Below are 22,732 nucleotides of genomic sequence, written 5' to 3' on the forward strand. Positions count from 1 at the left end.
AGGGGACTTGTGCAAGAGGAGAGGGGGTAGAGGGAAGAGACAGAAAGCAGGCCCTGTGTGTTGCTGACCTGAAGGGGAGAGCAGGGGGCTTTTGTGCAGCCCCTTGCACTGACAGCAGGTACCTGCCTCCACACGGTTTAAGTACAAAAGAACTGAGAAGATGCTGAGTGAAGGTTCTTAGCCCAGGCTAAGACCTTTCTGAGTAAACATCCACATAAACATACCCCAATTAGTGGTAAGTGTGGGCTGGCCAGCTGCCCATCTCACTTATGTCCCTACTCAAGAGAGCCACAGGAACTCATCTGCCTTTGGGTTCAGCACATATGTAAAGCTTAACTAGCTTTTAAAGGCCAGGAAATGCCCTAAACCACTTTGCCTGTCCAGGAAAGTGTCTGCCTTCTGTGAACCCCCAGCCTCAGCGCTCATGCTCCAAGAGCAGCACTCTCAGCCAAGGGTTCTGAAGGGCACAGGGTGTGCAAACCCACCCAAGACCTGAGTCCTGCACCTTGTCCAGGCAAGCAGGCTCTGCCTCCCTGATTCTCCCGGGCAGTGCATCAAACAGCTTGCAGGGAAGATCCCATCCAGCCCCTCAGCAGCCAGGGAGAGGCACCAGGAGACATGAAAGCCACAATTCTCCCCTGTCAGCTCTCCCTCCAGCACCTGGCTCAGACAGGTACCAGCCGTAAGGGGAGTACCTGGGCAGTGCATGGCGTTGCAATGTGAACCTGAATGCTGCAACAGCTCTGGGGGCTATTTATTTTCTGAGGGTTTATTTTGTAATTCTTTATGTATCCTTGCAGGTATTTCATGTTCTCTGATGGAAAGCCCCTGTGAAGACCTCGCTCTGTCCAGTCAGAGCAGAGAGGTACATTGTGTGAGAGAACATCATCTGCAGCCAAGGTGGGAGTAATGCACAGTGAGATGCTGATTTTGGACACAAACTTTTAGGATATAACCCCACACCAGATACTGACTCCTTTCAAGTTGGAAAAACGTGGGTGAACCCCAGAAACAGTTTGCTTGCTCTTTCCAGTTAGCACTGGAAGCACAGCAGCCGGGATAGGCACAGTGGTAGCGTGTCCTACAGCCCCAATGGGGACTGGCACTGATTTAAGCAGGGCATTTGTTCTGGCTTGTATGGCTCAGAGTCTGAGCTTTTATGATCACAATAATCAGGTTGCCTTGCCTGGACCCTGATTAGTACATAGTTTGGCAAAACGAATTGCACGCAGTGTTCCCTGCTTGTGCTTTTGCTTGGCAGAGAAGAGGCCAGAAGCAGTTTAAGGCAGTAGCCAGCTGCAGGCAGGCAGGCAGTAGCCATGTGCCCCATTTTCCACGCTTTGGGCATCCCTGGGGGTGCAGGGGTGCCCTGAAGGAGCCATGGCCCCGAGGGCTCTCCTGGGCAGCACTGAAATAGGTGCTGGGGGCAGCTGCCGGCGGCTCGCTAATGAACTATTGATGTATCTGCAGTGCAAACTCGAAACGAGCCCACAGTGATGGAGTTAGATGGCAGCTCTGCCAGCGCGGGGCTCTGCCGTGTCCGTGACGGGGCACGATCGTTTTTTGTGCCTTTCCACACAGAGCTCTCCAGGCAGGCGGGCAGGGCCGGCGCGGGGCTCGCACCGAGGGTGCTGCAGGGTGTGCGGCACTTTGTCCCGCCGTGTGCGGCACCGAGCCACCCCCTCGGCTGGGGCTGCCACCCGCCGCTCCCCGGGCCGGGCTGGGCTCGGGGCTGTCGCTCCCGGGCAGCCGCTCCTCCTCCTCCCCGCAGCTGTGCCGTGAGGGGCGGAGGATGAGGAGGGCGAGGAGGATGCCCCGTGCCCGCCGGGCTGGCGGCGGCGCCTCCCCCGCGCGGCGGCCCCCGCCTCCCCCCGCCTCAGCGCCTTAAATGCCTCGGCCGCGGCGGCAACAAAGGCGGGCGGCGGCTGTGAGTGAGGGGCCGGCCGCGGGTCGGCGAGGCGGGGCTGGCGGTGAGTGCCTGAGGATCCATGGTGCCAGCGGGGCTGGGCTGGCGGTGAGCGACTGCGGGGCAGCGGGACCGGGCTGGGCTAGCGGTGAGCGACTGCGGGGCAGCGGGACCGGGCTGGGCTAGCGGTGAGCGACTGCGGGGCAGCGGGACCGGGCTGGCGGTGAAGGAGCCACCGAGGGTCGGCGGTGGGTGAGGCTGAGGTCGCAGGTGCCGCGGGAGGACGGGAAGGGCCGTGCCCCGCCTGGCCGGTCCCGCCGCCCTCGGGGGTCCCGGCTGTGGCGTGAGGCGGCTGCCGGGTGTGAGTGGGCTCCGGCGGGCAGCGTGGGGCGGACAAGCGCCAGCTCCGCTGAGGAGTAACTTTTGTTATTTCTTATTATTTGTGCTTATAACCCATCAGTATAAACTTCTAAGAGCGGCAGATGTGTATGGCGGCGGCTGCCCGGGCTGCCTGTCCCCCCTGCTCTCGGCGCTCGCCGGCCCTTTGGCAGCACAGAAGTCCCCGGTGGCTGCGGAGCCCGCCCGGTGGCGGCTCCGAGCAGAGAGGGTGGGCGGGGGATGAGGCGGACAGACCCCGGCCCCTGCCTGCCTCCGGCTTGTGCTCACCCTTGCTGAATTTGACAGATCCCTGCTGGCCTGGGTCAGCCCGCAGGAACCCGCCAGTCCTAGCAAGGGATTTAATCTGTGAGTAATTTTAGAAGTAGCTGCATTCGTCTCTACTAGCGCACAGCAGGTCAGGCTGCAGAGAGAATAAATAATGTGTAGCGTGTTTTTTTTTGTGCTGCCGTGTACTAGTCTTTCAGGGCAAATCTCTGTTCCTGCATTTATGAGCCCCCGGTAAATCAGGGCAATGAATGGAGACCAGGGGCTGAAGGGGTGGGAGCTGCTGCTGCTTTATCCTGTTTCCATATCTGCTTGCTGCAACTGGATCTAATCACTGACAGTGTCAAAACAGAAATATCTGCAAGGGGAAAGGTGCCATGGCAGAGCAGCTGGATGTAGCAGGAGATTTTCTTGGCTGTGAGGGAGTGAGAAACCAGAGCTGCCTATTAATGTGTGAGGAATGAGTCTAACTCTCTCTGTGTGACTCCTCCTTTAGTGGCACACTCACTTTAGGACTGCACTTGCCTAAACACTGCTAGCTAACCTGGAATACTTTTTCTGAGCTGGGATAGCTTTAAATAAATGGGAATGCTGTGATGCAAGGCTGCTCCTTGCATCCTCCTGCTTTCAGAGGGGAGTCAGTGGAAGGAGACCCCAGCAGAATGGGGTAAGTGTGCATAAGGTGGGTTACTGAGGGGGAGAGGGACAGCTTTCTGTCCTCGGCTTTTGCTGCAAAAACTGAGTATTGTGCTGACCTTGGTAGTGCATCTTGGAAAGTCCTTCTCATCTCCTGGTGTCCAGGGCAAAATACAAACACTCAAACACTCATCCCTCCTGTTTCATCATAGTGCCCTGGGTCACTGCATCAGGGAAGATTTAGGTGGAGCTCCAAATGCCTGAGGCACTCATAGAGATATGAGTGATGCTAAATCTTCCCCAGGAGGAAGAATATTAGCAGGAAAAATCTTCCCCAAAAGGCCCCTGGGACAGAGGCCAAGAGTGTCTAATGAGGCAGACTTTTCCTGTTAGCTGCAGTTCTTGTGAGGGCCTGGGGGCTTGGCGTGAGCCCACGTGGGGATGGATGTCAGGGGGCAGGCAGCCCATCCCCAGGTCTGCTCTGGGCACCTGCTCACCTCACCTGGGCATCCTCACCCACTGCTCTGGAGGTGATGCAGGTGCTGAGTCGAGACAAATCATCTGTTTTCTTCTGGTTCAGCAAATGGGTTTGGTGATGGTGCTGCAGGGATGAGCAGCTCTGTAGTGCCAAGGTGTGTGCTCTGTTGGTGCTGGGGACAGGGCAGCTGTGCAAGGCTGCAGCTTGGCTCCAGAGAACTCTATCCTCTGCTTTTCTTCTCTCATTTCATGGGTGCTTCTCTTAGCTAAGCTAAATACAGTGGAAGGAGCTGTGTTTTGTGGCTGTAGTGGGAACACTGTGGGGTCCTCTGGCAAAAGTGGTGCATGGCCTGAAAATGGAGATGCTCACATCAGTGAGCTGCCCCATTATCACCGGAGCTGCAGCACTCAGCTGAGTGTGTATGTGTCTTCTGCAGGCAGCAAACGTGAGGTTAGGTTTCAGAAAAGAGGGATATCTGATCATATCTACCTAATTCCTGGACACAAAAATGTTTGTAGATGTGGCTTTGAGCAGGCTGCTCACTCTGGTGGCTGCTGTTAGTGTGCTCTGTACCTTGGTTAAACCCAAAGAGTGGAAATGCAGGTGTTTCATTGTTCATGGAGACCTAGTTTTCTAGGGACAAAATAGGTGAGTACTTAAACCTTGTTTTGCAGTGACTGCTGGCAGAGTCCTCTCCTGCAGAGCTGGGAATACATGAGAGGCATTAGAGGTGCCAGTATGAGGCGGGCAGGGGTGCTCTAACAAAGGGCAGAGCAGATGCAGTAATGCTCTGTGTCTTAGCTGTCCTTGAGACAGTGCTCAGAGGGGCTGATTGCTGTGCACTCAGAGGTTCATGTCCTCTGGCAGGGGACAGGCAGCCCTGCACCCAGGGGTGTGTCCCCAACGCCTCAGCCACAGCACAGTCTCACCCAGCTGCTGTCCTGCTCTGGGCTGGGGAAGCCAGCCACGGATGGTCATGGGCCAGGTTGTGTTGGCCTTTGCTCCCAGGCTGACTGATGTGGAGGACATGACTGAGCTCAAGGACATGATTGAACTCAAGGACATGACTGAACTCAAGGACATGATTGAACTCGAGTTCTTTGACCGCCAGGGCTTCTCCTCGCACCTTACCCTGTTGCACTGGCAGTTTGTGGAAGGGCAGAAGTGCTGCTGCAGTCGTGATCCTCAGCCCTTTCCACAGGAGAGCTTCAGTGGTGTGCACAGCCACCAGTGAAAATGTCATTTTCCTGTGCTCTACTCAACATTTGTAAAGATCACTGTAATAGGTCTGACAGAATTGTTTTGATGATCTTTTTCAAAGTATCCAGACCTTTCTGTAGCCCTCAGATTTTGGAAGAGGGATGTAAATCACAATTCTGCACAGGATTAGCAATCAGAGAGCATTATGAATCAATCTGATACTTTGTCTTAGTCACAGCCCTTCTTAGAAGGCTGACCTACATATTACAGCTTTCACTGTAACTGCTTCACCAAGGACAGGCTTTGCTTCCCAGTGTGAGGTGGCCCAGTGGCCAGACATGTTTGTGTTTGAAGGACATTCCTGGTGGCTTCAGATCTGCTTCAAGTCTGTGCTGCTTGACTGGATAACTTGTCAATGAAGTGTGAAATACAAGTGGTTCCTTTCAATGTTCTTTTAATTATAATTGTGCTGATAAAAAAACCCCAAAAAAAACTAGAAGATGAAATGAGATGCTTTCTGTATAAAGTGCTCTTAGATGTCGAGCCAGCAGGGATCATTGTTATCAGATCCTCTAATCACTTGTGTGATTAAAAACCTTGGAAAAACTTACATGTTGTAAGTAAAAATGAAGGTTTATTGCCTTTCTGAATGTGTGCTGTAGCTCAGCCTTTGGTGAGCTGTGAACCCAAAGCTTCTGTAAAGTCCCTCCCTGTGGGTCACTGGTGGCACTGAATATGAATGCACATCTGCTGGCTCCACTTGCAGATGAGTTTTCCTGCCGATTCCCAGAGCAACGAGGTGAAGGATGATGAAAAGGAGAGTCCAGAACAGTGTCTGCAGAGCAGTGACTTGGCTGATTTAAGGCAGCACTTAAGCCCATTTCTACCTGTCATTATGATTCCAGCTCTGCAGGGCAGAGTCTTTGCTTTGAAGGATGCTGGGAAGCAATGAGAAATCCATGTACTGGTGTGTGTGTGTGCTTCCCAGCACGTACCAGTAGCATGGGCTATGGTGAGGGCCCTTCTGGGTGGAGTGTGTGTACTGCAGCATGTTCACATGCACATCTTGGGTATGGAGCAGAATTTCACTCTCTAGGTGTCCAGGAGCTCTTCTGTGAAAACAGAATAGAGGAAGCCTGCCTTGTAATTTTTTGTCCCAGCAGGTTCCAAGAGGTGCCTTTGCTTAGCTGATGTTTGCTGGTCCCTCTGCAGCATTTGGAAGGTCATGCATTTTCCTGGGATGCTTGGCTTGGAGTGTCTCTGAAATGAAGAGCTCTGCCACTAAGTCATCTGGTGGTCTTCAGGCTTTGCTTGTGGTGTGTTATTCACAAGTTACCACAACCTCTGTTCTCAAGCAGAGGTTGGTGTGGAAAGCTGCAGCACAGCATCTTGCAGTTTCTCTTTCTATAAATAGCTAAAATAAAAAGGTCTGTTTGTGAGATTGGAAACATTGCACATAGTAGCTCAATTTCTTACAGCAGTATGCTGAACTTCAGGGAGGCCTCTGCTTTTGTGCCTCGTGCCCCAGACTCCTGTGCCTGGGGATGGTTTGTCTGTACAGGCAGAAGGGAGCTCTGTGCCGGCCTGTGCTGTTTCTGTGTGCTCCTGATGTGTGTTAGCTCTGGGAGCTGGCAGCTACTGAAAATGAGCTGAGCAAAGCTGCTCCTGGTACCTCAGTGCTGAGGCTGTGGAGAACCCCAATGCCCCCAGCACAGGATGCCTGCCTGTCTGTCTGTCTGTCTGTACACCCCACACTGATCCCTGGGCACTCACAGGCATGTTTGTCACAGAGCCCAGCTTGTGCCCGGGACTGCTGGGGCTGGTGGGAGCTGGAAACAAGCTAATGCTCCCTTCTTTAATATTGCATCCACTCTGCTTACAGTGGCTGCAGCAGTTTGGACTTTCAGCTGTAAAATTTTACAGAAAAAGAAGAGTTGTTGACAGCAGTGATTAATTTTTTAATATGCATTGCAGCTTGCCCTTTGTGTCTTTGTGGTACAGTGTGTGCTGATTAGGAAATCAGAGGGGTTCCAATCAACCTGACTGTGTTCACTGGATTTTCTGCAAATGCCCAGTGTGTGCCAGCAGAGTCCCAAAGGTATGGGGACAGTGGGATGATAACCCTCACTGGGATGGAATGACAATAGAAAATGCCATGGCAGTTGTGCAGCAATGACAGCTTTCTCAAATGGATCTCCTGTGGGCTACAAGACATCTGGTCCTGGTTTTCCCCTGGTTATCTCAAGGACCTGCTTTTACCTTGAAATAACATTTAATGTACAGCATCAGAGTAATGACTTTTTTGTTCTAAATTTGTTTGTAAGGCAGAATCTTTAGGAGAGGCTGCAAGCAGAGCTCTGTTGTCTGAGCTGCTCTCTTCTGAAGGCACAGAGCATTTCAGAAGCAATTAGTTTATATCTTAAATGAATAAATTAATAAAAACTTCTCAGAGAAAATACCTTCATGCTGTGAGCTGCATTGCCTTGCAAGACTGAAAATTTGGGTGTGATCCTTTGTTAACTAAGTTGAGTGAAAGTTTATTTATTTGGTTGATTTTTGTTCTTATCTCCTTTGCTCACAGTTTAGTTCTTCCTAAATACAAGATTTTACTTTTGTCCAGGGATAGATTATCACTGTGTTATTTCTTGGTTATCTTTGTGCCCTGTTTTCCTGCTATTCTCTGTGCTTGCAAGGGGTCTTAAAGAAATTAAAAATTTAGATGTACAAGATTGTAATCGTTTGGATAAAATCTCACTGTTGCTCTCATGAGACCCCATCTGGAGGGCTGCACCCGCCTGGTCGGGGGTCCCCAGCACAGGAAGGACATTGGCCTCTTGGAGCAAGTCCAGAAGAGGCCACCAGGATTGTCAGAGGGATGGAGAACCTCTCCTGTGAGGGAAGGCTGAGAGAATTGGGATTGTTGAGCCTGGAGAAGGGATCAGGGTGAGCTCACTGTGCCCTTCCAGTGCCTGGAGGGAGCCTGCAGGAAAGGGGGAGAGGGACTTTTTCCAAGAGCCTGGAGGGACAGGACAAGGAGGAATAGCTTCAAACTGCCAGAGAGTAACTTCAGATTAGGTATTAGGAAAATTTCCTCCCTGTGAGGGTGGTGAGGCCCTGGCACAGGGTCCCCAGAGAAGCTGTGGGTGCCCCATCCCTGAAGTGTCCCAGGCCAGGCTGGATGGGGCTTGGAGCAACCTGGGATAGTGCAAGGTGTCCCTGCCCATGGCAGGGGGTGGGACAAGATGATCTTTAAGGTCTCTTCCAACCCAAAACCTGCTATGATGATTCTATGTTACTTTATATTTTTGGGTTGCTTACATTTTTATATAGATTTATATTTGTCCTTCTCCAGCAGAGCTTCAGTGTAAATAATTGTCAGGGAGTTGGACACTTTGAGTGAGGTCCATTAGCAGAAATGTAGCAAAGATGGAAAAGTTGTGTTCTGGCTCCTCTGGGCTGGTATTTCACAGGCAGGTCTGATGAATACTTTATGTTTTATGAGAGTCTGGAAGGTGCTGGATGGGTTTAGCTGTCATCCAGATGATGGTGTGTGAATATGAAGCTTGTTTCTTATTAACAGCAATCCACTTTTCACAAATGCTTATGTCCATGAGAGTGCTGCTTTCTTGGGAAGATCATCAGAGTGGCTGGTTAACAAATTCGTTCCAGAGCTTGATAATGTTTATTTTGTAAAGTCTGTGGCTGCCTGGGGAGCTGCCTTGCACTTTTCTGAACAGAACCCATTGTGGAGGGACACCTCCTGCCCAGGAAGGGATGTGTTATGACTTGCTTCCAACAAATGCTGCAGGGGCAGGCTGCAGTTGGACGGGGGATTGCCAAAGGCAAAAATGGAATTGGTAGAAATAAGTGTTGCTAGTGCCTGTGACATGAAGGGGTATTTTTAGAGACACGGGAGTCCCCAGGCAGACGGGAAGGAAGAGCAGTGGCTGGAATGCCCTGTGTGATGGGTCAGTCAGACTTTCTGCTGATGGGACAAAGTGAGGGATCGCTGGCAGTTTTGGGCTCTTTAGATTTAATTTAATGCTTGTTTAAAGAACAACTGTTGTGACTGCTGCAGGCTGAGCAGCTGCCCGTGGATTGAGTGCTACGAAAAGGTGATGGAGCCTTGAGCTGGCAGCGCTCCAGGTGCTGTGAGCAGGGACCGCTGCCAGGCTGCTGCTTTACCAGGGGGCTGGGCAGAGCACAAAGCTGGGGGAACCCTGTGGATGCCATGGAGCTTTCTGGAGATTTATCTGATGATTTTCAGAGCAGTTGTTACTTGTATTTTATTTTTTTTATAACATAGTGTGGGTGTGCAGTGGCAATTATTTTAGGTTCTGTGGATGTGGCTCAGCAATTTCAAAAGTGGTTTGAAGTGTGTTTTTAAAAAAATTGACGTGAACTCCTTAAAGTCTGCACCTGGGGTAACAGTAAAATTAGTTTTCAAATGTGATATCACTCCCCTCTCCCTTTCCACTGCCAATTTTGAAAACTTCTTACCACTTTGCAAATCACTTTGCAAAAGATCTCTCTTTCAAATGAGCTACATGTTCCAAGGTTAAGAAGCTTGCCTTGTTATTAGGGGAGTGCAGTTGGGTAACTATTTATTAGCTATTCATGGATGAATTGTTTAATTAGACAGATAATCATATGCTTGCAATCTAAGGAGAAAAATTCAGAGAGGTTAATTAAGGAATGGTTAGAAAATTTGATGTCAGAAATGGTGCTAAGTTTCAGCCTGGACCCTCTTAATTAAAATTAGCTTAGTTCATGCTGGGAGTGAATGGAAATGAAGGAAATTTAACCTTACCATGGCTACAGATGTGGGAGTGTACCAAGGTCAGCAATGCATATTAACTCCTACTTTTAAAATTAATTTCTGGCACTAATTTGGTTTGATTTTTCCTTACCATGGCTACAGATGTGGGAGTGTACCAAGGTCAGCAATGCATATTAACTCCTACTTTTAAAATTAATTTCTGGCACTAGTTTGGTTTGATTTTTCCCATCTGTCTTCATGCATACAACACTCTGGTAGCCTTGCTTATTTGAGGTATTGCAGAAATGCCTTTTTTCCCCCCTGCTTCTCCTTTGTGACCGCTGAGCTGAGGTTTTATGCTGGGTGAGCTCGGCAAGTCAAACCCTGCAGGTGATGCTGCAGATGCTTAATGGGGCACCTAAACATCTGTGCACCCTCACATCTGTGAGGCCTGAGACGTGAAGGTCGTGTCCTGCCGCACGTGGGTGGGAACCAAGGGCAGAAACACCCTCCCGAGTGGGGAGTCTGCCTCCGGGGCTGGGGGCAGGAGGGGGCCGGCTGCGTGTCCGGGCTGCGTGTCCGGGCTGCGTGTCCCGGCTGCGTGTCCCGGCTGCGTGTCCCGGCTGCGTGTCCCGGCTGCGTGTCCCCGGCTGCGTGTCCCGGCTGCGTGTCCCCGGCTGCGTGTCCCCGGCTGCGTGTCCCCGGCTGCGTGTCCCGGCTGCGTGTCCCGGCTGCGTGTCCCCGGCTGCGTGTCCCCGCTGCGTGTCCCCGCTGCGTGTCCCGGCTGCGTGTCCCCGCTGCGTGTCCCGGCTGCGTGTCCCGGCTGCGTGTCCCGGCTGCGTGTCCCGGCTGCGTGTCCCCGGCTGCGTGTCCCCGGCTGCGTGTCCCGGCTGCGTGTCCCCGCTGCGTGTCCCGGCTGCGTGTCCCGGCTGCGTGTCCCGGCTGCGTGTCCCCGGCTGCGTGTCCCGGCTGCGTGTCCCCGCTGCGTGTCCCGGCTGCGTGTCCCGGCTGCGTGTCCCCGGCTGCGTGTCCCGGCTGCGTGTCCCCGCTGCGTGTCCCGGCTGCGTGTCCCGGCTGCGTGTCCCCGGCTGCGTGTCCCCGGCTGCGTGTCCCCGGCTGCGTGTCCCCGGCTGCGTGTCCCCGGCTGCGTGTCCCCGGCTGCGTGTCCCCGCTGCGTGTCCCTGCTCAGCCGAGCCTCCGGCCGCCCGTGTGGGAGAGCCCAGCTCAGCACCTCGGCCGGGAGCGGATCGGGGCTGAGCTCCTCCAGCCTCGCTGCTGGCAGAACCAGAACATCTCTGCTCTTCCTTCCCGCATTCTACCCGCGTGGATTTCCCCTGGTTGCTGCAGCTCCCTCATCGGGAGGAAAACAAACGCCAGGCAGGGCTCCCAGTAAGTGGGGGGAGCAGCTGTGGGTGTGTTGCCAGCCCCCCCACGTTCCCCCGAGTGCTTGTGCTGTTCTCGGCCAGCCGGTGCTGGAGACTGCAGGATGGTGGTGGTGACTTTTGGAGAGTGTGAACCACCGTGGCTGCCCTAAGCCCACCTGCCAGGGTTTCAGTAACCACAGGCTGTGTTTGTGGCTTGCTTTTTCCAGCACTGGCTGTTTTTCTGAAGTGAAGAACTCAGGCTGTGTGAGAAGGTGTTCATATCCTGCTTCCCCTCCTCTGAGATTGCCCCAGAGGAGTGTTTTAATGCTGTGTCTTACAATCTTGAAGTAGTTTTGGAGCATTTCCTGTGGCCAAATTCCTGGCTAACCACATGCTCCTAGAAGCCTTCTTATCCTTCTGGTATTGCTCCTTGTAGCCCCCTTCAGCTCCTGCCAGATTCCTAAGCAGCCATCTCTTAGCTTTTGGTCTCTCTGGTTCTTGAGCATCTTTTAGCTCTCCCACATCCTTGGTTTTTTCTCTTAGGTTTCATGAAAACAAACTCTTCTAAAAAAAAAAAAAAATCCCAAGCCAAAACCAAAAATACCACTGTGAAAACCCCTACCCACTCTCCAAATGTCCAAATACATTCTGCCTCTTTTCTCTGTAGTTGCACGTATTATTTTTCACAAAACTGAATTTAGCTGTTGGTGTTATCAGTAGCTCTAATGAATTTTTTTTATAGCCAGTTACCAGGAGACTACAAGCTGTGTGTTTGTGTCAAAAAGTAGGTGTAATGGTTCAGAGCAAATGAGCTGCAAAAACTACCCCCTTAGAAAAGGCCTGTGGAGAAGCTAAGTTGGTGTTGCTCACTGGAGAAAGAGATTCTTTGTCTCTGGTTTGGGGAGGAGGCTCAAGGAAGTCCAGTTCATCTTGAGCAAGATGGGTTTGAAATGGAAATGTTGGTACTGCAGTACCTGGGGAAAGCAGTGAGAGGGTTGGTAGGTGTGGGGAAAGGATCCTGCTGGGGCATTGCTGGCATGAGGCTGTGGCTGGGTGAGAGCTTGGCTCAGCCATAACTTGCACAGGTCATCTTTCTCCATGGCCATGGCATGGCTCCTGCTTCAGCTGTGGCTGTGGGGCTTGGCAGTGTCCCTTGTGCTGCATCTTGTCCTGGAGGCATGGGGAACACCAAGTCCTGCTTCAGCTTGCCTGGCAGCAGGTGAGGTTCTCTGTTCCTGGGAGCAAAGTGCAGCTGCGAGGGATTTCCTCTCTAGGGTATCCCAGTAATGTCCTGGTAATTGGCTCTGTGTTTCCCCAGGCCTGTGGCCAGCCTAGCAATCAGTAACTGGGTTTTCAATTCCTGCCCCTGTTCTGGGTAGCAGAGGCTGAGGTCTGGCAGCAGTGATCACATCAGTCTCAGATCCCTGACTAAGGCGCTGCCCGAGTGCCTTTGCTGCTCTCTGTGTTCTTGGTTCCCAAGCCTCTCTTCTGCAGAAGGGATGGTTTGGGGTGTCTTGCTCTTCTGTGGTGCTGCTGAAGTGACAGTGTTTGCACAGAGCCAATTCCTCTGAGATGATAATCATTCTTCTGTTTAAGCACAAACTGCCAACTTACAGAATTAACTGCCAGTGCTGTGCAGTAGCCCTTGACTTGTCCTAGAACTTGCTTTAATAAAAGAGAATAGGTCTTTAATGAAAGTGGAAGGACTTCTGTGTTTTCTCTGGACATACAGAAGGGGTTGCAAAGGCAGGCTCTCAGAAGGCAGGACACTATTGAAGTTACAGAGCCCAAATCTGACCTCTGTGCACTGCAGGTTCTGATTGCATGGTTCCACAGCTGCTGCTTGGCTTGAGGCTGCCTTGCTCACCAAGCATCATTGATCTGTATTTGTACTTGTTAGGTGGGGTTTCATTTTCCTTTTTGCAGCTCTGAGGTTGTGCTTTACTTGTGTGCTTCAGCCCTGCCCCAGGAACAGAAACATGAGCTGTCCAATAAATCTGTGAGCAGCTGCAGTTCACGGTGTGCTTGTGGCAAAGCAGCTCTGTAAAAGGGGCGCTGAGGCACGCACAGGGTGCTCAGCCAGTTCTGGGTGCTCTTTGGGGAAGCTGTCAGGAATTCCCTCAATTTCTGATGTCCATGAAGTGCAGTTCTGTGGCTGAGAGCTCAGCCCATGTGCAGAGCTGATCATGGCTCTGTCCTTCTGCCAGGGTCTGGCAACTAAGGATGTGAGAAATTTATTTTAAGGTTTGTTTCATTTCATAGCAGCTGTAAAAGAAGCAAAGCAGGAATCACTTTGTGTCAACTATGGTTTGCCTTTCCTGAGACTTTATCTGGCTTTTGTACCTTATTTACTACACCTTAAAAAAATCTGCTGGAAAAAGCCACCCAGGTAAAACATTATTTCAGCACTGTCATTCAGTGAGTGCTTCTGCTGAGTGAGAGGAGTATACTGTGACAAAATGAGGGGCAGGATTAGGTCTTTTTTGTGTATTTTATGGAGAGGGGAGGGAGCTGGGCTGTCCACCACACAGGCTTATCCTGCCTGAATCATCCCAGACATAGGGATGAAACATGGACAATGGAACATTGTCCTCCTCCCTGTGGAGCCTTGGTGGGAGGCTAGGGATTGCAGACAGGATTTGTTGGCTGGGTGTCAGACACCAGCCACCAGGGCAAGGAGCCATGGGCTCTGTCAGTGACCTGAGAGCAGGTATTTAGGTATTTATTTGCTCCAGTCAGTGCTTCAGGCTTGTTCCCAGCCTGCCTTCCAGTCCTTGCCTTGGTGGTCTTCATGGACCAGTCCTGGTGTGAAGCTCCTCAGCATCCCATTCCACCTCTGCTCTGTGATGTTGTCTGGTTTCACATCCTGCTCCCCTGTATCTGGTAGCCCTGCTCCGTCCTGGCTCCTCACGTTTTCTCCTCTGACCGATGTGACCAGAGGGTACTGCTGTCCCTGCCAGTGGTGGCATTGTTTGTGTCCCCCCCAGCCATGCTGGCCCCCATCTGAGCCTCTGTGCTGTGGGGCTTGGGGGCATTCCTGGCTGGTGCTCTGCTCTGCAGAGGCTTTAATGATTTTCCATTTGACTGTGATTAACCTGACAGGCAGGGCTTTGCTTATTGCATTCTGCAAGAGTTGTGGTGGCAACTCTTTTTTTTTTCCTAGCTTTGGATGAATCAGCATTAACAAGGAGCAGTAAACAAACACAATTTCTTTTACAAGACGACAGACAGCAGGATGTTTTCCTCTGCCAAAGCATCCATCAGGCTATTGCTTAAGCTGTAGCTGGGAAGGTGGGAAGGAGGAATAATTCCTCACTCCTAGAAAAAAGATAAGTCATAAGTCTCTGTTGACTGCCAGTGGGAGGGATGCTGAATGACAGAGGAGGCTGTTGCCTCCTCCTCCTCCTGGTCCCACAGTCTGGTGATTACTGGCTGTTAGTGCACAGACCTGTCACATTGGAGCCTGGATGTTACTAGAGTGTATGAAATGCCTTCAGGCAGACAAACTCTGGGCTGGTACTTAATTTACAGCACTCTCCAGGATCATTCCATATAGATCCTCTGTCTTAGGAGGGAAGAAGAATTAATGATTAATTAATGAAGACTTTTACATTGTTCTGAATCTGGGGGTAATTTTAGGCCCCTACTTTACCTTGTAATCTTTCAAGCTTTTGCCTCTTTTAGTAATTATCTGCTTGTATTCATGATGGTTAAACTTGCCACATAGAAATGTTGCGTTGATGAATTCCTCAAATTCTCTTTTGACCAGAAGGCAAGGAGATCTGATCCCTCTCGTGCTCATGGCTTTCAGAACTCGTGCTGAGAACTCAAGCTCTGCCAAGGGACACTGCCCACGCTGCAGCTGGTGGCTCTCAGCACCCAGCACAGGCTCTGTGCACATCTGGCAGGTGCTGGGCTCTCAGAGGTGCTCCTGAGCTGGCACTCTGGCTGTCCTGCTTTGCTCAGGGGCACGTGTCCCCTTGATCCTTTTGCCTCCCAGAGATGCTGGTGAATATTTTTGAGCATTTTGCCCTGTTAGCAGGAAGGAGTGGGTGGATGGCTGGGAAGCTCCCGTGGCCCCAGCCTGGCTGCTGTGCTTCCTCTTACAGCTCTGTGGCTGCCCAGACTCTGCCACAGCAGAAGTTGCATTGCCTCTGGTGGCATCTCTGGGCTCACTTTCCATTCATCTATAAAGGCAGAACTTCAGCAGGGAGCAGGTAGCCAGGGTTGATTGTTGTATTTTGAAAACTGCTGCCCCTGAAGAACTGCTGCCTGGCTGGATAACCAGTGTGCTGGCCTTGTTCAGTTGTCTGTGCTTCTCTCCATCCCTTTTATCTCCCCTTTGCATCATTTTCCTCACTTAAATGCACCCTTTCTGCCGGCCACAAAGGCTGGTGTGAACACAGCCTGCAGCAAGGGGGTCCTGCTGAGCTTGCAGACTGGGGACTCCCTAGCCTGGCATGTGAAAGTGCTGGGGCTCTGGCTCACCATTACTCATCCAGCCTTCCTGGGCTGCCTCACAGCTGTCCTGGGGGTCTGCCTGTGCAAATTCCCTCACTTCTTGCTCAGTGAAGTGCTTCTCCAAGATGCAGCTATGCTGAGGTACTGCTCAGGTCCCACCAGCTGCAGGCTGGCAGACACCAAGAAGGTTAGAATGTTATTTTTCAGTCTAGCACGTAGCTGTTTCTGGTTTTTCCCTTTTGACTTGACCCTCAAGTATCATTCTCGCTTCACTCTCTCTCACTTGGTGGGAAACTTCACCAGCCTGTGCTGGTGGGACCTCAGTGTTTGAGGTGAGGCATTGTGTGCCAATGTCTCTTTGCATGGGCAGCACCCCTCTTTTTAATATATTCCTCCTTTCTTGCTTTTTACCTCTCTTTTCCCCATCTTCCTCCTTTTCTTCACCACGCAAAATGTGTAAAGCCTAAGCTTGCCTTTTCCCCACTGCTTTGCTTTCCCTGCCATGGTGTGCTGCTGTGGGTTAGGGTCCCTTGGATGGTTCCAGCTGGCAGGAATTTGGGATATGGACATATTGGAACCTCTTACTAAGCTGTGAGTGCTTGGGGTCCCTACTGAGAGCAGAAAGCTGAGCTGCTGGACTCTCAGTGGAGCATATGCCAGGCCATGCCCATACACTGGAAACATGCCCAGGGCAGGATAATTATGGGAGGCAGTGTTTCATCAAGTGGACCGTGTGCTCTTGCTTGCTAAACAGTCTTGTGATTAATATCTTAGTTAAGAGGATTTTAGGACATGTGCTGCAGTTACACAGAGTTTCTTTCAGAAGTAGGGGAGAGGTTAGGAATATAAACTCTGTAAAGGCTCTTTTGTGTTTTCAGCAAGGGTCACCAGGTAATTGCAGTGCATCCCTGCTCTGTTGTGTCAGAGTAGCAGTAGGTTTTGCTGTGGAGGGTTCAATGGGAGAGGGATCCTTGAAGAGCTTTGCCCATGTTTTTGTACAGGCTGCATTCTTAAGATCTCCTTAGGGACCTGTAGCTCCAGCACTAAGGGCGAGTTCTTCTTCCCTGATGTCAGCATTACCAGCTTGCCCTGGCTCCTGCCATTAGATTCTGGTGAGTTCTGCAGCCAGCAGGTGTTCACCAGAAGATTTTGCCTTCAAAACAAGGCTCTGGGTGTTTTACTCAAGTAATGTTCCAAGGTGTCAGCAGCTCGACTGTTGGCCTTATCCAGGACACATGGTGTGGACACAGCACTATCTGCATGCTCTGGGTGTTTCTGTGCCACTGCTGATTTGCTGTGTGGTCTTGGCTGGTAGTTGTAGTCTCCTGTCCAGTGGTTTCTGATCAGTCTGATGTGGTTGTCTAACATCTTCACCCTAATTTCTTTCCTAGGCTAGAGAACTCAATGAAAAGGGACATGGGAGCATGAAGAGTTGCACGGAGAGCACAGATGTGCTGCCCGTGGTGGCATCTCCTAGAGCTCTTACCTGGCAATCTGCTGCTGCCTGGAAGGGGTTGACAGGAACCTCTGTGGATAGCAAAGCAACCTGGAGATGAAGGTGATGACCAATCTTTTTTTCCCTACCCCTTTTATCATTTCCACATGTCTGCAGCAAGAGCAGGGCTGCTGTCAGCGTGACAAGGCCACATACATTGAGGCACAGCTGTTTGCACTGGGGCTATCTCATGTAACTATCTGGAGGGATAGTAAAAGAAAGATAGATAAAGAAAACAGGGAGGGTTCCCTGATACTCCCTTAGCAACTATCCTATATCTCTCTTTTAAAGCAAAATAAGACATTTATTCTGCTTCTTGTGGGAGCCCTTGTAGAAGCTGCCACGTATTGGTAGCGTGCCAGAGAGATAGGAGTCTGATAGCCAGTGTTTATTCTGACTTGCATAAAATGAATGAGATGTGTACTGGGGCTCATTTTGGTAAAGCTTTCCCTGGAAGCCCTTTGGGGACATTGACATTTTGGCCTTTGGCTCTAGGGTAGAGTAATTAGCTGCCTACTTACACAGCTGACCTCTGCTGATCGTGCCTGAAGTGCTGCTGCTGGTGGTGCCAGTAGTTCTCCTATCACTGTACCCCACTGGCCTGCTCCTTATCACAGCACTGCAGTCCTTTGGCTCCTGCCCTCGAGGATGATGAGCATCATGTGAGCCATTGCAGTGACTGTTGCTGATGCTGGGACCTCCCTTTTTCTCTCGTGCATGGAAAAACTAACTTGATAGGAAACACTTTTAGAAGCAGCTGCAAATGTAAGTATTGGGTTTATGGCTCTTTTCATATGTGAAGAAGGTTTGGGAGGACCTCATTGTATAGCTGCTTCTCTAAATATTTAACTTGCTGGCATCAAGAGTGCCAGCTGTTCCTCCTTACCTCCTCCTCTGCTGGAAACATGCTAATGCCCTCTCCTCCACTTAAAACCTGATCTTCAATATGGAAAATGCACCACCCTTTCTTACTTTCTGGCTGAGCAACACTTTTCTGTCCCAGTGTTGTGTTACCTTTAGCATTGCAAACCGTAACACTTGGGCAAGGGTGGTGGAGTTCCAGCAGGCTGCTTGCCTAGGGCCTGCTGGACTTCTCATCCCAAAGAGGGCAGAGAGCAGCCAAAATCTGCACAGAGGTCAAGACAGAGCAGTGTGGAGCCTGGGGAGCATTGGCAGGAGTGGGAATGCTCTGCTGGAGGTAGGTGAGTAGAAAAGAAAAAGCATAGCCCTTTGTCTTGGGTATCTCTGGCAGCTGTTCTTTTCATGGGGAAAGAAGAAAACTAAGCTGGAGACAGCTTGATTTCTGGTTAGGTGGGATTTGGGTGGACAATACAGGATTAAAGAAGTAGGTCAGCCAATCCTCCACTGCAAAACTTCTCGTTTTGGTTGTTGTACAGAAACAGAGAGTTCTTTAGTTCTGGTTTTGTTCCTTGTTCCTCTGTGGAAGTCTGCTCGCTGGAAAGATATGACTTGAGATGTGGTGCCAGGTGAGCTGGTGAGGTGGTTGGGTCTCATGGGAGCATGGCAGCAATCCTCTGTGAGCCTGTGGCAGCACAGGGCACGTTCCATGTGCGTTTGCATGCTCAGATAGAGGGAGCAGGGACTGGGACTGCTGGCCTGGATTGGGTGCCTGCTGTTGGGATGGCTGAAACCCAAGGCCATGCTGACTTTTCAAGCTCAGGCACACTTTTTGTGTGGAGATATTCCTTCTCTTAATGAGCACTGGTAGCACTCAGGAGTCACCTTCTGTTTGGGCCAGAACTAAATCTTGAGCCCCTTTTGAAATGCTCAAAAGTCTTCCTTGTCAAACAGTCAAACCCAGCTGTTACTAAGTCTGATTTCAGACTAGAGAGGCCTGGTTAGGCCTGGCTTGCAAGATGGCAAGGCTGCTGGAGGAGATGGATATTTGAAAACCAGCAAATTGATATATTTGGTCTGTAATAATCTGTGTCTCTGTCCAGCCTCTTCTCAGCAGTTACATTGTTTTATATGTTAATATCTGAAGTGGAAAAGGGACTTTCCTTTGAAATAGGGAAGTAAAACGAAAAATAGGCACACACCCCCCTTCATGTCCCAGTGCTCCCTGTGGCTGTGTGGGAGCCTCTGACCCCCTCCTGCTTTAGAAAGGGGCAGAGCCTGCCTGTTGGAGCAGAGGGTTTGTTGTGTGTTGGACACAGATGGGCAGAGGAGAGGATGGGATGTGCTTTGGTGTGTTGTGTCCAGCTTTAGGAGTGGCTTTCCAAGGTGGGTTCCAGGCAAGTGGACACCAGCAACAAAGCATTTGACCAAGCACTGAAATAGTTTCCCTTCAGGATAATGGGATGATGCACATGGAATGGTATTGGGTAAGATTAACAGCACAGTTAATTCCACTTGTGCTGAAGTGCACTGAGAGCCCATCTGCTTGGTTTGACTGCAGTTTCATGTGTGCTTTAGAGGAGTCCCTCCAGTTTTGGGCAGCTCTGTCAGGAGCTGGGTGTTGGTGTATGTGGCTCTGGGACCTCTCTCCACACTGGTGTTCACTCTCTTTCTGTGTACTCATGACCTGTCCTGTCTCTGAGGTCAGTGCTGTGGCAGGTGACACTCATCTCAGACACTCTGCACTTGAAGCATTGTGTGGGACTTGTGCACGAGCTCTGAAATGCATTGGTGAGCAGAGGCTGTGAGCCCAGAACAGGCACTGCATGCAGTGGATCTGGGAGAGGTGGGAGAAAAACTGACCAAAACTGAAGAAAAGGGAGAGGGACTTCCAAGAAGGAAGGTTAGTGGAGGGTGGAGATAGGATCTCACCAAGGCAGGAAGGCAGATTCTGGCTGCACTGTGGGGAAAGGCACAGAAATTAGGGCATCCCCTTGTGCTGTGTGGATGCTGGAAGGGATGTGAGGGGGCCTTAGGAGAAGATTTCCCAGGAGGAAGAAGAGAGTCCTGGAGATGCAGACAGTAGGAAAGCACCCAGTTTCTCGTGGCTAGCGCCTCCGGGGAGCGGGGCCCGGGGCCGGGCGGGGAGCGGGGCCCGGGGCCGGGCGGGGAGCGGGGAGCGGGGCCCGGGGCCGGGCGGGGAGCGGGGAGCGGGGCCCGGGGCCGGGCGGGGAGCGGGGCCCGGGGCCGGGGGCCGGGCGGGGAGCGGGGCCGGGGGCCGGGCGGGGAGCGGGGCCCGGGGCCGAGCAGAGCCCGGGGCTTTCATCTGCCCCGGCAGCAGCAGCAGCAGCGCCGTGGCCACGTCCAAGGCTCTGGAGGAGCCGGCGCCTCCAGATGAGTGTGTGGGGAATTTCTGCTCTGCTCCCCCGCTCTCACGCAAATGATTTTTCACCTCTTTAGACCGTAATCTGCCGAGATCTCTGAAAGAGCTCTGATGTTCAGTCAGCTTTTAAAGACGTCCCAAAAATAGCATGGGAGGTTTGCTGCAAGCACTGATGCTTCCCCTGTTTGAGATGCCTCCAGATAATGCTGTACAGAGATCCAGACAAGATAAAGAACCTATGAACTAGGGCTGGTTTACAATTTTTAGCCTTGTACTTTGGAGAAAATACCCTTAAATTGCTCTTCTAGCAGACTTCAGAAAATATTCATCAGGCTGATGCATTTTAACTAGTGATTTCTATATTTGTTACTTCAGAGTGAGGAAGAAAAATTCAGAGCTAATGCCATGTGAAAGTAATTTCCCTTGACAACACACAACTCTGGCCTATATGTGTGTTGGACAGCTTATGGAAAAGCTTTTATTTCTGAAATGTCACTGTATTATGAATGCATTATTTCTTAACTCAAAAATAGAGAAGGCTATATATGTAAATATATAAATATATAAGTATAACATATATTCATTCCAAATCCAAGAGAGAGTATATGTTTCACTGGCATAGAACCACTTTAGCTGAATTGGCCTGATTCTTCAAAAATAATTAGAAAAAAGCCCCAAACCAAAAAAAAAAAAAAAAAACCAAAACCATAAGAAGACCAGTGAAATGCAAATTAAAAGTCCTAAAATAGTTTATGACAACTTTGCCAGGCTGCTCTGCTGTTTTTCTTTGCTTTAATATTAAAGTGCTGTGGTTCTCCTTACACGAGGAGTTATTCTAACCAGCATACCCAGGGCTTGAGGATTCTCTGTCAGTTTAGCCTCAGGGGATACAGCATGACAGCATGAGGAGGGGGAAAAAATTGTATGCCTCTTGTCAGGAGATATCCAGGATTTTTTCATCCAGGACTTCAGATACCTGTGTAAGCTTAAAACGCAGTATGGTAGCAGGCAAGTTCCCATCCTGTTAACCTGGAGGGGAGTTTGTGGAGAGGAGAGTGAGGTACTTTGCTCTGAAGGATCCTTTTGGCAGGAAGAGGAAGGAAAGGGAAGATGAAGGGTTACCTGAGATCAGCTCCCATGAGCTTCCCATCTGAAGTGCCTAAAAACTTGTCTCTTAGCAGGATTTGTTTAAATAAAATTAATGAATAACTTCTAACCCGAAACTTGGTTGAGCCAGATCAAACTGTTTAATGTTCAGTGAACTTTATGCCCAGTACTTTTCCAGTTTGAGCTTGGATTGGATGTTCAGCAGCAAGGAGAAATGGCCTTGTGCAAGAGATGCCATCAGATCCTCTCCCGGTCTGGAACACTGTGGGATGTTGTGGCCCTGAGTGAGATCACTGCTGTTGGAAACACCCAGCAGCTCCTGCTCTAAAGCTGTTAGGCATGGTGTCTCCCCAGAGCGTCCTGGGAGTCACCCCAGCAGCTGGCAGCCGCCACCAGCACGTGGAAAACCTCTGCTGGGTTTCTGCAGCCTCCTGGTCTGCACTGGGGTGCATCCATTCCAGGCATGACAGATGCCTGACTTCTGTGTCTGGAGAGAGTTCCCTTTCTCAAGGAGGAAGTCTGGTGTCTCTGTGGCCAGGTGGCACTGGGTGGCCAGAAGGAACTGGCTGGTGGGCAGGAGTCCAGCCCTTGGCAGCAACATCCTCCTCCCATCCCTCCTTCCTTGCATATCACATCCATCCTTCCAGCAAAGGGCTGCCTGGTTGTAGGAGAAGATCAGGGCCTTTCATTGCTCTGGGAGGCTCAGAGGGCTTTTTTAAGTCTTGCAGCCTATTGCTGAGACCACAGAAATGTGTTGTACTAAAGGCAGTATGAGAGCCAGTTATCTGCTGCCTCCTTTACTGCTTTCGGGAGTAACTTCTGTTTTTGTTGGAGTTATCTGTCTGGATCTCTGAGTCCCACGTACATAAAATGACTTAAATACCAGAGGGCAGAAAGCTGCCTCCTTCAGGGGACTGGGGGAGTGGTTCAGATCCTTGGTGGGTCCATCCATCCACTTGTCATCTGCAAGCTCTGCTGCCAGACTTGGTTCTGAAGTGCTGACTGTAGGAAGTGGGTGATGTGTTTGGGAGCAGGAGCTGGGTAGTGCTTTCCAGGCTTCACACCTGGTTTTCTGGTGGAGAAGAAAGCAGGCTAGAAACACTGGGAGGAGGTGATAAAAGACATTAAAATGGCCTTCATTGCCTTCCTGGCCTCTCAGAACCCCAGTAAGCTTTACATGTGTTTCAAGCATGGTGTTTGCCTCCCTCCAGCAACTGTGTAGACTTGTTATGTTTCAGACCAATTCATGCCATGCCCATAGCAGCACTGATCTGTCACTGGGATGCTGTCAGGGTATGTAAGTGGGGAAGAAAAAAGGGAATTCTTTGGCTGTGATGTGTGTGCACCATGGAGCTGCCAGATGGGTGGCATGCTCTTTTTGGGTGCTTACAGCTGCAGGTGGTGCTAGGCTTTGCCAGTCCT

General features: G+C 50.9%; 1 protein-coding gene across 5 annotated transcripts in view; it reads left to right on the forward strand.

The window, feature by feature from the left end:
- The first annotated feature begins 1,807 nt into the window (after positions 1–1,807).
- Positions 1,808–22,732, forward strand: part of ST6GAL1 (ST6 beta-galactoside alpha-2,6-sialyltransferase 1) — a 45,675-nt gene continuing 24,750 nt past the window's right edge. Inside the window, exons 1-2 of one of the 5 annotated variants that reach the window (XM_036389056.2) lie at positions 1,808–2,014; positions 16,859–17,025. The gene's annotated coding sequence lies outside the window, so the exon portion shown is untranslated. Of the gene's footprint in view, positions 2,055–16,858; positions 17,026–22,732 lie in introns of all 5 variants that reach the window. The other 4 variants (XM_036389057.2, XM_036389058.2, XM_036389060.2 and 1 more) reach the window with 4 other exon arrangements.

Source organism: Molothrus ater, chromosome 10 (assembly GCF_012460135.2).
Source record: "Molothrus ater isolate BHLD 08-10-18 breed brown headed cowbird chromosome 10, BPBGC_Mater_1.1, whole genome shotgun sequence".
In the NCBI taxonomy this organism is placed as follows: domain Eukaryota; kingdom Metazoa; phylum Chordata; class Aves; order Passeriformes; family Icteridae; genus Molothrus; species Molothrus ater.